Source organism: Equus caballus, chromosome 14, assembly GCF_041296265.1.
Source record: "Equus caballus isolate H_3958 breed thoroughbred chromosome 14, TB-T2T, whole genome shotgun sequence".
NCBI classification, from domain to species: domain Eukaryota; kingdom Metazoa; phylum Chordata; class Mammalia; order Perissodactyla; family Equidae; genus Equus; species Equus caballus.
In genome coordinates, this window is record NC_091697.1 from 92510229 (window position 1) to 92522732 (window position 12504).

Genomic DNA, 12504 nt, shown 5'->3' on the forward strand with positions numbered 1-12504 from the left:
AGATTGAGAAATACCTATTATCTTTTCCTGGACCGTCTCTTGGACCTCCTTGGGGACTAGATATATCCATTCTTGTATAGGCCTTGCATGAGGGAATTACTGTAATGCCAGAAGACTATTATGGAAGAGAACAAATCATGGGAAGTTGGAGCTGAAAAAGACATCCAAAATTACCTAGTTCAGTGGTTCTTGTTGCTAGCTAGATCACCTGAGAAATTATGCAAACTACCAGTACCATGTCCTACTGTCCAAGAGATTCTGATCTAATTGTTCTGGTTTGTGGTATGGGCTTAAATAATGGTTATTAAAGGAAAGAATAAATGTATTAATAAATGCATAATTAATACATTTAATTAATTCATTCATTAATAAATGATAAACATGTAAATTAAACACTTTTTTGGAAAACTGGAAACAAAAGCAAGTATTTTGGGGTATGATCTTGATTTGCTCCTTCTTTTGGTGTTCTGAGCACCCAACTTCCAATGTAGGGGGGCTCCCCACATCACCAATTCTCTGGCGACACCAGCTGGGTGTCCTACCATTCAGCTCAATTCTGACACTTTACCTACCCAGAGATAGCGTCAAACTCTGGACTGCCCCCCTCTCCCACCCCGCTTCAGACATCAGTAGCAAGCCTAAGTTGTTACCTGTACTTCCGACTGACTGTCTATAAAGCAGAGGTTCCCACAACACCCTCTCTCCTTGGGTTCAATTAATTTGCTAGAGCTACTCACAGAAGTCAGTGAAACATTTACTTACTGGATCACGGGTTTATCATAAAAGGATGTAACTCAGGAACAGCCAGATGGAAGAGATGCACAGGGCATGGCATGGGAAAAGGGCTCGGAGCTTCCATGCCCTCCCCAGGAACACCACACTCCCCGAATCACCACTTGTTCACCAACATGGAAACTCTCTGACCCCTGCCCTTTGGGTTTCTATGGAGGCTTCATTATATAGGCATGAGTGATTCAATCATTGGCCATTGTTGATTGATTCAACCTCCAAGCCCTCGCTGCTCCCCAGAGGTGGGGGGTAGAGATGGGACTTAAAGTTCCAACCCTCTAATCACATAGTTGGTTCTCCTGGCAACTAACGCCATCCTTAGGGGGAGTGAAAAAGTCGCACATTATCAAAAGGAGAGACAACTTTGTAAAAGCCTTCATCACTTAGGAAATTCCAAGGGTTTTAGGAGCACTTTGCCAGAAAGGAGGATGAAGACCAAATATATATTTCTTATTATAAATCACAATATGACACTCCTATAGCTCACTTTGATGAAATGTACAATGCAATCAATCAAAAAAAAAACTGAGTACTGGCTCAAAGTTGAAGATGCCATGAAAAAAGTAAGGGTGGTTTTAAAAATATGTTCACAGATTCTTTGATATTCCTACCTTCATGAAGTGGAGCCCAATTTCCCTCCCCTTAAGTGTGGGCTGGATTTAGTGACTTGCTTCTATCCAACAGAATAAAGCAGAAGTTGTGTCATGTGACTTTGAAGACTAAATCATAAAAAGGCACTGTGATGCATGTGTGCATGCACTCTCTCTCGGATCGCTTCTTCCAGGGAAAAGAGCTGACATAGCACAAGGACACTCAGGTAGTCCTGTGAAGCCCACATTTCCTTCTGCGAAGAGCAATTTAAGCAAGCCTTCTTGGGAGTAGATTCTCTAGATCTGGTCAAGCCATCAGATGACTTCTCATGAGGTTGCAGCCCTGGCTGACAGCTTGACTGCAACCTCATGACATCCCTTGAGCCAGAGGCTCCTAGCTAAGCTGCTCCCAGATTCCTGGCCCTCAGAAAATGTGTGAGATAATAAATGCGTGTTGTTTTAAGATGCCAAGCTTTAGTGTAATTCGTTATGCAGTAATAGATAACTAATACAGTAACACATGATCCCTGGCCTCCACAAGTTTGCAGCACAGTTGGAGAGGTAGGTTACAGCACAAAAAACATAGCAAACTATCAAAGGCCATAAATGTTCTGTCATATGAAGGACTACTGTGTGGTAGAACTCCAGAGGATGATATGCACATCTTTGTGAACTGAGTGCCCTGCAGCTAAGGAATCCAGAGCCTGTGTGGCAGTAGAGAACAGTGGATTACATAGATGATGGATAGATAGATAGATAGATAGACAGACAGATAGATATAGATAGATAGATAGATAGATAGAAAGAAGATAGTTAGACAGATGAGTTATGCCCTTGGAAATCTTCTTCATAGTTGTGAGATGTCTGAGGAAGACGATGGAACTAGCGCATGGACCTGGATCTTTAAGGTTTAAGTAGCTTTAAGTTTAAGTTAAGTTTAAGTAGTTGAAGTTAAGTAGCTTTAAGTAGCTCATTGAAATTGCATGTAATATGCTACTAAAGCAGACAGGTAAGCAGTCAGATTAATAAAAGATTTCAGTTAAGGTAGTTGATTAATCATCGTGCAAGCTTACTTTTCCAGGCTTTAATGCTAACATTGTTCTTGCCATTGTTTATTGCTGTATCTTGTGTTTTTCTTGAACTGCACCAGCAGTGGGCCTTTAATCCCCATTAGTACGAAATGACCCAGCCCCTGTCAAAGTTGATTGGATTAGAGGTTGAAAACCTGATTCAAACTGTAACAACCTGAGGCCCATTTGCAGGAATTAATAATGGAGACTTGGCTGAGGTACTCTCTTAAATGGCAGATAGGCTGGTATGTCATCAGCCACATTTTCCTCCATAGCAACCTGGGAAGCACAGAAATCTAGCCTGGAGACACAGAGACAGAGGAGAGAGTTCCATAGCATGAGCTGTAATTTTACAACAAACTGTCAGTTTCCCTTTGTCACTGAAGTTGGTCACAGGTGGATCTTTTCTACAACCAAAAGAATCCATCACACTATTCATGACTTTACAGTTTAGGCCATTAACATTACAAATGACTTGAACTTTGTCTACTGCATATTATAATAAGGTCCCAACGGCAAAGCATCTATTCTTTTGCACTTTAAATGATTTTCTTTTTCCTAAATGAATGACTTTCCAGAGAAATGGCACAAGTAAAAGAATTTATAAACAACATCTGTCTAGCTCATGTTATTGGTTATTTGTGTAAAAATTTGTCTTATTACTCACACAAGATTTTTTTTGCCTTTTGGAAAAGAATAATCTTTGATTTCCTGTAAGTAAAAGAGCCAGGGAAAATTTTTTATTCTGATCTAAGTTGTTTCTTCACTTTTAATTATAATATCTACTATTGCTCCATCCAGCCAAGAAAAATCTGACCTAGTGTAAAGCTCTAGAATAATTTTGATTAAAAAAAAAAGGTTCAATAGCAACAATATGTCAATTTAAATAAAAAAAGACTGTTATACTCCCATAAGTCATTGAAGAGATATGGATAAAGAAGTTAATAACATAAACCTAAAATGGGTTTAAAAACTAAAATACAGCCTATAAAGAAAATGTATCACTATTGTTGTTATTACGTCAAATGGGAACATTTTTATTTTACTGTATATGATTAATTGGATGGATACAACCAAAGACTAAAAATCCAGAAATACCTCGCTCTGTTTATTTTTCCAGCAGTGTTTGGATGATTCTGAATTCCAGAACAGCAGCGAGGTCTTTTCGTCATGGAGTTTTTTTCTTTTATTTCTGGGGAAGATAAATATCTGGTTTAGTAGTGATGTCTAGTGTAAGAGATTGTTTTTCAGAATATTTCAACTCATCTTCGGGTCATTGACCTCAGGTCTGAAATTTGCAAGACGTTTCCTCATGCAGTTTGTTCTTCGGAGCACTCCTTTCTCATAACTCTAGTATCTGTCCGTAGGCTATCTGTTCTGGCACAGGGGATTTATCTTTTCATCTCAGAAAATTTCGAAGGATTGTAAACATGTATCAGAATATCCAAAATTATTGTGTTAGTCTATTATGAAAAACTATAAGCTCTTGTTTCAGCTTCTATCTTTTCTAGAATTTTTATCATAGCCCTTTTTATTGTTTCTTACACTCAGTACTAATGGTTTCTTATGGTAGCTGGAGATGATTCTATTGGCTCATTTCTCTCTCATTTTTGATTCCTTACAATCATTGAAGGGATCAACACAATCTGAGGCAAGGATATTAGCTTTGCAAGCATTTGATTCCTACCTGGAACTTGAGGCAGAGCAATGAGAGTTGGCAGGAAGGACTTAGCTGGGATTGTGGGAGGAATAGCCCTGGGTGAGTTAAAATGATAATGCCAGAGAGGTAAGAGAGAGAGGGCAACAGGGTCGCTGGGATGGTAAGAGGAGTGTGTGCATACAAACGTGCCCTAGATAAGCGTTGGTCACCTGAGATGGTGTGATTGTGGAAAGGACTGAGAGGACCTGTATGTGGTAGAAGCTGCTGGTTCACCTGGATCTGCTCCTTCATGGCTCATAGCTCAACACATTTCCTAGGCCCTCTTGCATCCAGATAGGGCCTTGGGACTGAGTTCTGGCCAATGAACTTCTAGCTCTGATCACAACATATTCCATGAAAGCTTCCACTCTCTCTCTTTCCCAGGCCACCTCGCTGAAAATGAAGGATCCTGAGAGTCTAAAAGATAATGCTACCAAAGGAAAGAAGGAGTCCTGAGTCATTGCTTCGAGGAGAGGTACATTGGAGTTTGTATAACAAGAAATAAATTATGTTAAGCCACTGAAAGCTGGTGTTAGTTTATTATAGTATTAATTATCCTGACTAATATAATATCTCTTTGGTTCTGATGTTATCTTTGATATTGCCACAGAACAGAATAAGAAGCAGAAAAATATTACTTAGAGAGAGGATATTCGAGTCAGGGGGAGGAAAAGCAGAAGAAAACAGATGGCATTGGGCATGGAGGGCCTCCCAAGATAGGAAACGTTTTGTGGATGTACTGATCTAATTTTAGAACTGAGCGGGACACCTCTAAATGGGCCTCGATGTGTGTAAAAGTAGACTGGCATATTTTTGACAGCTATAATTAAAAGAATATCTATTTTATACATCTGTAAATGAAGGACAATAAATGAAGTTTATTTGAAAGCATAAAATAGGAAAGATCAGAGATCAAATATCAAGTTCTTAAATATATATATAAAAAGATTTTTTTAAAAGTGCTGAAGTACACTACGTGTATTTCAAAATACCCTGGGAAGAAAGAGGAGAGACTGAAGCCCTGAGCTTGCTGGGTGGAGGGTGCTGTGAGGACGGACACGTATGTGGAGAGTGTTTGGATTGTGTTCAATTAAGGATGAAGTGTGCTGGGCCTGGGAATCCAGAGAAAGTGGCAGGAGAGGACTAGATTTTCCCCATGCTTTTTAGCACTTAAATTCAGTGACTTAGAAGTCAGTTTCTATGCAACAAAAGAAATATTTAGTGATCAGCTTTGGAAGTTATTTGAAATTTTCAATCATCTGAAGGGTAAAAATTATAGCTAAAACTTCTTTTGAAATATAGCATAGTTTTTTTCCTGAAACATGGAATAAAGCCAAAAGTCTGAAATAATATCCCAACCGGTCATTCTTCGGTGAATGATTCATTTATGACTATCAAATATATATCATTACCTTTAAACTGTGTTAACACTGTGGCACCCATTGACTGGGATAGAATCACTCCTTTGTTCCTTCCATAAACTCCCGGTGATAGACCTTTCCTGAGGCTTGGGGCTTCCCTTTTCTTTTCCCCCTTCTTTCCCATATCCAAATTAGAAATTTCCTTAGGTTGAGAGGGCAGTCCAAAAGTTTACGAATAGAGATCCTCCAGGATCTAGCACCCACAGCTCCAGAGGTCCTCAGGCTCATTGTGGTCACTGTGAGTCGATCATCGTGGTCACTTAACTTCTAAGCAAATTGTAAAAGTGTGTCACTTCCAGCAGGAACAGGGTGCCCAGGGTCCTCCGACTCTAAAAATCTCACAAGCTAGGGGTGTGAGTGAGTGAAGGAGAGAGAAATAGGCAGAGCATAAAGGATGTTTAGGGCAGTGAAAATACACTATGTGATTTTATGATGATGGATTTTGTCATTATGTATTTGTCCAAACCCATAGAATTACACCACCAAGAATGAACGCTGGGGCCAGCCCAGTGGTGCAGCAGTTAAGTTCTCACGTTCCGCTTCTCGGTGGCCCAGGGTTTGCCGGTTCGGATCTCGGGTGCGGACATGGCACCACTTGGCAAGCCATGCTGTGGTAGGTGTCCCACATATAAACTAGAGGAAGATGGGCATGGATGTTAGCTCAGGGCCAGTCTTCCTCAGCAAAAAGAGGAGGATTGGCAGTAGTTAGCTCAGGGCTAATCTTCCTCAAAAAAAAAAAAAAAAAGAATGACTGCTAAGGTAAACTTTGATTGTTGGATGATCATGATGTGTCAACGTAGGTTCAACAGTTGTAACAAATGTACCACTCTGGTGAGTGATGTTGATCATAAGGGAGGCTATGAATGTGTGGAGGCAGGAGGTATTTGGGAAATCTCTGTTCCTTCCTCTCAATTTTGTTGTGAACCTAAAACCGTCCTAAAAAATTGTCTTAAAAAAAACTCACTAGCTATAATTGTTTCACTAGAAGTTGACTGAGCAAAAAAAAAAAAAAAAAAAAAAAAAAAAAAAAAAATAGGTATCTTAAACACTACCTGTGCTACATTCAGGGCTTAAATAATTTCCAACAAACTACACATTTTTTCTGATTTCAAAGATAACCATGTTCTCTGTAAAAAATTTGAATAATACAGAAAAGCCAAAGAAGAAATTGAAAATCTCTGAACTCTATTAACAACTTGGTATATACATGTATGTGTGTGTATTTGTGTGTGTGTGAAGGTGTGCATAAACATATATTTACATTACTAATACAATATATAAATACATGTTATGTATTTATATACCTACAATATATAAATATATAATTTTTGTATTTATATTACATATGTAAATATGTAGAATTTTATTATGCATATTTTTGTTAGCTATAAACTTTGAGTTGTTTTATTAAAGTTATCTTATTTATTCATTAAAATTTTGAAGACACTCTAAAAATTCTCTCAAGTGATTTCACAAGAACTTTCTTCCTACTTTATTTCATTCTCCCCAAAATTTGTACCATAGAAGAGCAGTTATACTGTATAAACTTTTAATCTTACCACTGTTACGTTTTTCTGTAAAATAAATTATATTCTTTTCTTTGAAATAAAGCTTTAGATTTATTAGGGAGAATTGTGAACTATAACTCATCAACATCATCAAAAGGAGGCTTATTAAATCTTTTATCATGTGTATTTCTTTGCATGCCATGAGCATATATACTGCCATTGGGGTCACTGTTGAAGACAGATTTTAAAAAGTCTACCTATCTGATAATGAATTTAATAGTTTGGGCCAGTGTCTATGAGTCTTTTATAGTCCTTGAAGGGTCACTTATTGACTGAGGGGAATCAGTGGTCTCTCTGTTTTTCCCATAATGAAAATGATAAAACATTTTAATGGTTTTCTACTTCACTGGAAACCTTGGCACCCTCAAAATCTATTTATAAAGAAGGCTCCCACAAGTCACTTGTAAGTATGTGATGACATGCTGAGCTTAATTTTTACTTTACCTTGAAGCAGGCAGAGTGTAAGCAATTCCCCTCTCTGCTTCACGTTACACCGTTTAGTCCTAAAACAGAAAGCAACTATTGTTTATTCCAAGAGCCACACAGGGCCTTGGGTTCTACAGATTACACCACATGACAACTGGAATCAACTTGATGAAATGCATGAAATTTATTATATTTCCAATTGGCGTTTCTCCACTGTGAAGGTCTAAGTCTTCAGCAAGCATGCTTAGGAGAAGGTGTGGGTGCAGAGAGGTACAAAGCACTGAAGTTAAAAAGCTTGTCGTCTTTAGAGAGTTTCTAATTTGTGGTCACAGTGTTCTTTATTACAATCTAAATCCTGTGAAGAATGGTTGTTCTCCAAGAAGAACAAAATTGGTCAAATAGTTTAAATGCTGGAAAAGGAAGGAATTTTATAATTCCAAGTGGACAACCTTGTATTCTGGAGATAGTATTTGAGCAAGTTACAAAATCCACTGAACTTTGCCTATAGACTTCTACTGGTTGGATGAGATAGGAGACAATCTCAAGTATAGTACCAGAAACCAAGAAAAGTATGTAGTCGGTTAGTTAATAGACAGTATAAGCTACTCTCTTTGTAGCAATGAAGCAGCATCTGAGTCTACTTACATGGAATCATGGCATGCTAAAATGGAATTTTAGAAAATGTTGGGCAAGGGAAACTTTCCGGAGTAATCATTTAGTGAATAATTCTGTTTCTTAGTAAGATCACCTTTAAATAAAATAGGAAGACACTAATCTAGAGTTGTACTATTTTCCAATCTCCCAGTAAACCTTTTGTGTTCCAAATTTGTCAAGTATTTGTAAGTGCTTGTGTCCTTTACTCCTAGACTTAAATATTTGTTTTGCAAAAGAAATCCAATTTATTTCCTGTCTTTAAGACCTGCTCAATTCCTACTTTACTTCTAATAATTGCATCTACTTGTGACCCTTCCAAAAATAATTTCTCCCCGAATAGGACTCATTCCTTTTATCATTTGCTCCTAATAATAAGCCTACTATGAAAATCCAGTATATGTTCTATACATTTTTCTTGAATTGTAGAGCCCAGACTTGGTTATATTTATTTGTATAAGTTCCTTTGTTTCCTATCCAGGAAAATAATTTTCTTTATAGGGTTTCCTAGTTATCAGCAGAGTGTCCTAGTCTGAATTTCAAAGGAAACTGAGCACTGTATAAATAAAATACAGGTAGATTGTTATTGTTTTTAATTAAGATGCCAATCTTAATTGAGCTAACATCTGTTGCCATGCCTGAGCTAACATCTGTTGCCAATCATATTTTTTTTCCTTTTTCTCCCCAAAGCTGTACGCCCCACCCCCCAGTACATAGTTGTATATTCTAGTTGTAGGTCCTTCTGGTCCTGCTGCCTCAGACGCGGCCTCAGCATGGCCTTGATGAGTGGTGCTAGGTCCACACCCGGAATCCGAACCGGTAAAACCCTGGGCTGCCAGAGCGGAACATGGGAACTTAACCGCTCTCCCAAGGGGCCGGCCCCACAGGTAGATTATTCTTGAATCTACCATGGGTAATTGTTTGGACTTGTTAACCCCTAGGAACAGCTTTGGACTACTTATGGTTTTTAGGTTTTGTGTTTATTCTAGAGCAGAGAGAGAGAGAAAGGGAGAGAGAACACAAACACCTCCTGAGCTGAGGGAAGAGCAAAACGGTTCAACCCCTCTTGCCTCTCTCTTATGTCAAAATAATTCACCCACATACGGAGAAACTTTCCCCCCTACCTTTGCCACAAATACAAATTGCACTGAGAGCATTTACAGCTGAGTGTCTTTCTACCTCATCTATGCTGAGAATGTATTTACTTTGTCAGTGAAAATCCTAGAAGTGAGGAATTATCAACTGCTCTCCACTTCTCTTATGGCAGGAACAGAGCTAGTATTTTTTATATGATTTTCTAAAAATCCAGTATTGAAGATATAACCCATATTTCAACACTTGATGGCAAGGATACAGGTAGGAATTGTGTGAGGAAAAAATAATCTGGTATTTCTAGCTGGAAAGTGGAAGGGAGGTGTACAAAAACTACCTTGGGGAAGTGAGAAGAATATGCCATGCATTTTGAAGCGTTAGTCAAGTTCTGACCAGGATCAGCACTGGAAATGGAACTTCTCCTACTCTCCAACATCCTCAAACCCCTCAGGCCCAGATGCAGGTGCGGCATGGGGATGGGGCTGAGCTGGGGACGGAAGAGATTCCCATTCTCCCGTGATGTGACTCTCCAGCCACAGCCTGCTCGCTGGGGACACAGGACCTTCCTCTCCATGAATAATTCAGCGTGACTGAACACTCTGAGACCGCCTCTGCTCCGGTGGCCATTTATTCCCATCTCAGTGTCAACATCTCTGGGTTAAGGAGTAACTAAAACATTTTAGAGGCTCTGTCAGTTGTAAACCTGGGTAGTAGGACAAAAACACAAGGAGGAACCTATTTTTCATCGCTCTGCTGGCCCTGCCTGGCTCTGTCTGGCCTCTAATCCGTGCCTTGGCACCTGAGTTGACATAGCATCTCCAGCTGCTAACTCATTGTCAGGTGTGATTTAGGCCCTGGGGAGAACTGGCTAAACATCACCCATCTTCATGTTTTTAAATCTCTTTTCCTTCTGATGAGCAGACAGATGCACTTCATCTTACTATAAGCTCAGCTTTTATCAGAATTCTTATAATCAGAGTGCCCCACAGAGAGTGAAAAATGTGATATACTTTATTTAAATATACGATTTTAATATAATCTTTTAGAAATTCTTATATAAAATAAGCATGCCTATATGAGAAAAAGGTAATAAAAAGACAAGATGTAAAGATCCCAAACTTTCTTTACTATGCGAGCAATCTTACACAGTAAGACAAAAAGGGAGATGTTGTAGGATTACACAAATGTTTTTTCTCTCTTTCAAAACATTCTATACTGTTCTAGTTTATAGATTTTTAAAACACCTGGACCAAAGATAAATTCAAATAAAATCTCTTCATGTTTTTGTTCATTCTTCCAATCTATTTTCTTGTATTTACTGTGGCATTTACATTGGAAAATTGTGATTTTGAGCAATTTATCAAAAATATTTTTGCTGACTTTACTGTTTACTCTTTAAAAAAAGTTGCTTTTTTCAAACATATTTTTTTGTCCTTTGCCAGAAAGAAAGTCTACTTTCCACAGTTCAGTCTTTATCTTGGAGATTGGCAAGAAGCAATGACTTTTAACTCATAATCCTTCGTGTTGTCTTGAGAAATCACAGTGTGGCTGGATGTGGGAAGGTCTTGACTCTTATCAATAATTAGTTCCTAATAGCATGGAACAGAGGCGTTGCTCAGTTATGATGTTCTTCTGAACCTTGGACATTAACAACTAATCTGGTAGACATTGATTTCTTACCTTCAGAGTACAATTAGTCCTATTCCCCTGGCTCACTAAGATTAGAAATTACATGTTATCTAGGTTTGAATGTTAAAGTGCAGACTGTTATTTCATATGTATTTAGTACAGGCATAATGAATCAACCATGAAATGACAAATACACGCTTCTTTGATTTCCTACTGTGGAACCAGATAAGTATGACAGCGATTGCAGATTACAAGTCTTACGTTACAAAATATTCGCACACATGTAATTTTCCACACAAAGCCCTATGTCTAACAGGTCATGGAATAATAATGAGATATGAAGAGTAAATATCTCCTCTTGTCTATTTACTCTCAGTGTGGCCTCCCCCCCCTTCCCCAGTAATCCTTAAAAAGCTATCCTAGTTTGAAACTTTTTATATAGACTACTGCCAAATTGAAAATAACCAATTTTTCACAGGTCTTCAGTGGTTTTCAAGAATTCTTGAATATTTAGGAAGGAGAATGAATTACAGATATAATGCAACAAATTATAGCTTTGAAAATAAAAGCTGCTTGGGAACATGAAGATAATATGGCATCTGATTTGCCCAATAATTGCTATCCATTTGGATTTTTAAAGGCAAAACATCTGTAAGTAAATCTATGAAAGATGAAGAAAAATTATGCTATTAATTTAGTTATTAGGATAAAGATGATTTTTTTTCAGTTCAACAAATATTTGTTGGACATCAATTTTGTTGCAGGCATTGTGCTAGGTGCTTAGGATGCCAAAACAAATAAGATGCAGTTCCCACTCTTCAGGAGCTTACTGTCTGCAGTGTGGGTTTCTTAACTGGGGTTCTGCAGATGGCATTATGGGTTCTGTGAGAGGCTACCAGGAGTTACAAAAGAGATTGGAAAACATTTTAAAAATTATTTGAACTTCCTTCTCCATGCAATGCCGGTACTTGCAGTGAAAAATAGTGATCAAGCAGCCCTGTTATCAATTTAAAAAAAAATTTTATTTTATGGTGGTAAGAACAATTAATATGAGATCTACCCTCTTAACAAAATTTTAAGTGCACAGTACAGGATTGTTGACTGTAGGTACAATGTTGTACAGCAGATCGCTAGAATTTATTCATCTTGCTTAAATAAAACTTTACGATCATTGATTAGTAACTCTCCATTTCTCCCTTCCCTCAGCCTCAGGCAACCACCATTCTACTCTTTGATTCTATGAATTTGACTAGTTTAGATACCTCGTATAAGTGGAATCATGCAGTATTTGTCTTTCTGTCCCTGGTTTATTTCACTTAACAACAGAGTGAAAAGGCAACCTATGGAATGAGAGAAAATATTTGCAAACTATGTATCTGATAAGAGGTTAATCTCCAAAATATAAGGAACTCCTACAACTCCATAGCGAAGAACCCTAATAACCACATTAAAAATGGGCTAAGGACCTGAATAGGCATTCTTCAAAGAAGACATTCAAATGGCCAAGAAGTATATAAAAAATGCGCGGTGTCACTAGTCATCAGGAAAATGCGAATCAAAACCATGAGA

The 12504-nt window shown here is 38.0% G+C and overlaps 1 long non-coding RNA gene across 1 annotated transcript in view; it reads right to left on the reverse strand.

Annotated features, from left to right (window-relative positions):
* Positions 1 to 12504, reverse strand: part of LOC138917335 (uncharacterized) — a 32659-nt gene that overhangs the window by 18906 nt on the left and 1249 nt on the right. The window contains exon 2 of the long non-coding RNA XR_011425189.1: positions 3548 to 3641. This is a non-coding gene — a long non-coding RNA (uncharacterized lncRNA). The remainder of the gene's footprint in view (positions 1 to 3547; positions 3642 to 12504) is intronic.